Below are 2,907 nucleotides of genomic sequence, written 5' to 3'. Positions count from 1 at the left end.
TACCTTGAGATTTCATCTATACTAGACCAAATGGCAAATATCTATAAAACAAATGACAACACAGGCTGGTAAGATTGTGGCGTTAAGGAAAGAAATTATTAACTACTGGTTAGAGTACAAACTCATGCACCAACTCTGGAAATGAGTGTAGCAGTTTCTCACACAGTTGATAATGGATCTACCCTAAGATACAGCTATGTAACTGTACAACTCAATGGACTCCGTATCTTCTTACAGAGATATGTTCTAACCCATATCCATTCCTACTTAATTTATAATAGCCAGAAGTTGAAAACAGCCTAAGTGTCTGTCAGCTGAAGAATGCATTATGAAAATGTGTTGTGTTAACACAGTGAAATGTTATTCAGCTGTGCAGTAAAGAAAATTATGATACTTGAGGTTGGATGGTTGGAGCTTAGAGCAATCATCTTGAATAAGTTCTGTGTATTGTGCAGCCCTTATCAAAGGAGCTTCTTGCAGTAAATGGTCATTAACATAAAAACTCACAACTGGAAAATTTGCAGCAAATGAGAGTTTGGAGCACTAAATACTAAATGGGATATCTTTATCAACTCTTTCACCTCAGGGTTCAAGGACCTATGTGGGGGAAGAGGAAGAAGCATTGCAGAAGCCAGAGATGCTAAGAAAACAGAATCTTCTAAGCAAAACAGGGTGTTACACATATGAATTCACATGGACTGTAACAGTGTACACAGAACTAGACAAAGTCCTAGGTAACTGGGTGCAAACTCCATTTTTAGTAAAGAAGATATTTGTAGTTGTTACTGCTAGGAAAGGGAGTGCCAGTCTTCTCCAATGGAACATTACTGGTTATGCCAACAACACTCCAAGGGTATGGCCCCTGTCCACAAGTATTTTAGTTAACACAAAATGAGCTCTAATGTGCTCATTTTTTTTTAATTTTTTGGTTATTTGTGATTTTATGTCTTATCATTTATTGACCTTTGTATTTTTTGCTTCTTATTGTTGTTGCAATTTATTTTACTTTTGAGAAATGAGCATAAAACTGGACAGGGAAGGGAGGTAAGAAGACCTTGGTGGACTTTGGGGAGAAGAAAAATAGAATATTCTGCCCACCTATCCCCTAACCCTGGGAGTGGGCAGAGAGATACATTGTTGATGGTGGGGTTCTTATATCAGTCAGGGCGAGAGCGGATGGCAGACCATTGTTTATCCTAGCTTGATGCTTGGCTTGGCAGTCAAAGGTGTTTCATGCCTAGGGCTCAAAACAGCCAAATCACATCAAATCAAGACAGATCAGTGCAACAGGAGGACAGACAGAGACCTGTGAATTGCCATGCCACCCATAGGTCCTGTCCTCCAGTGCATGGAACAGATGGGCAATAGATACCCTCTTGTTGCCTTGACAGGCAGCATGGATGGAGGATGTCACACTGGGACACCCTAGCCACTGATGCACTTGAAGCAGGAAGCACCACAACACGAGAATGTGTGGCAGTCAGAAGGGAGAGAAAGAGAGGTGGAGCCGTGTGAACATTATGAAGAAAGGTGGAACTGGAGAATCGAAAGTAGAGAGGAGTAGCCTGTTGTGAGTGGCCAGTTCTCCCACCTGGGACAATGGTGAGTTCCTGGCCTAAGCTTCTACGTGGGGACATGTATGAGTCTGGTGATATACAGTGGTAGAAGTTGGTGTCAATTTCTGTGGGCTCACATTAACACTAGAAAACAGGGGATGTCCCTGGTTGGGGCAGCCAACAAGGACCACATGGATGCCTAGGGGCTATGCATAACTGGCCCCACTCTTCACTTCATGAAGAGTTCTAGCAGTGGAGGGGTAGGTGCCCCTACCTCTCACAGGTGTCATCACTTGGGATGATTGGCCCTGTATCTCACCTGGACATCACAGTGAAACTGGCTTTGGGTGACTGGGATGTGGGTGAGCTGGTCCTGAGGGCATGAGGGTGAGAGAGTTGACTCTGCCACTCATCTGCCATGGGGCAGCACAGAAAGTCGGGTGATGGCCCAATCTCCTCCCTTTGCCACCATCAGGAGTCAGGAAAGATGCCCACAGAGTTATAAGCTCAGGAAAGCTATTGCTGCCTCTCACGAGCTGCAACATTCAAGAGAGTGGACCTTACACCTTGCCTTGCCAGCACAGCAGAGCTGAGCCTGGCGGCTGGGGCTCAGGTAAGAGAGCAATGATGAGGGCATGGGAAAGATGGCCTTGACTTTGTATGCTGTGAGGTGACATGAATGTGGGAGTGATCCATCACTCACTTTGCCCCTCGCCACCTGTGCCAGTCCGGACCTGGCCCTAGGGTCATGAGAGCAGGTGTGCTGGCTCTGTTCGTTGCGGGCTGCAGCGCTTGGCAGAGCTGGCCCTGTACCTAGTCTGGACAACACAGTAGAGGTAGCACTGGTGTAGGGGCCAAAGGTGAGCCAGCCTTGAGGGCCAGAGTATGAGAGAGTTGCCCCTGTCACTTATCTGGCTTGAGGTGGTATTGATGTGAGGATGATGATCTTCTTCTTCTTCTTCTTCTTCTTCTTCTTCTTCTTCTTCTTCTTCTTCTTCTTCTTCTTCTTCTTCTTCTTCTTCTTCTTCTTCTTCTTCTTCTTCTTCTCTTCTTTCTTCTTCTTCTTCTTCTTCTTCTTCTTCTTCTTCTTCTTCTTCTTCTTCTTCTTCTTCTTCTTCTTCTCTGTCACCTCCAATAGACTCACTGCCTGTAGCACTGAAAAGAGTTTGCCCTTCATCATTCCTGGCCAACACAGTGGACATAGCCCTGATTGGCAATGCAAGGTGAGCCAGCTCTGAGGGTGGGCAAACTGGAGAGTTGGTTCAGTCCCTGACAGTTTGAGGGGCACTTGAGTCCTGTACCTAACTGGACAGCACAGTGGAGCTGGCTCTAGAGGCATTGATATGGGAAA

General features: G+C 45.7%; 1 non-coding gene across 1 annotated transcript; it reads left to right on the top strand.

Moving 5' to 3' along the window:
• The first annotated feature begins 1,106 nt into the window (after positions 1–1,106).
• On the top strand, positions 1,107–1,250 carry LOC127191219 (small nucleolar RNA SNORA48). The gene has a single exon (XR_007830842.1). It is a non-coding gene; the product is annotated as a small nucleolar RNA SNORA48 (small nucleolar RNA).
• The last annotated feature ends 1,657 nt before the right edge of the window (positions 1,251–2,907 follow it).

The sequence above is a fragment of the Acomys russatus genome, chromosome 6, assembly GCF_903995435.1.
Source record: "Acomys russatus chromosome 6, mAcoRus1.1, whole genome shotgun sequence".
NCBI classification, from domain to species: Eukaryota; Metazoa; Chordata; class Mammalia; order Rodentia; family Muridae; genus Acomys; species Acomys russatus.
This window is presented reverse-complemented; position numbering and strand designations above follow the sequence as displayed.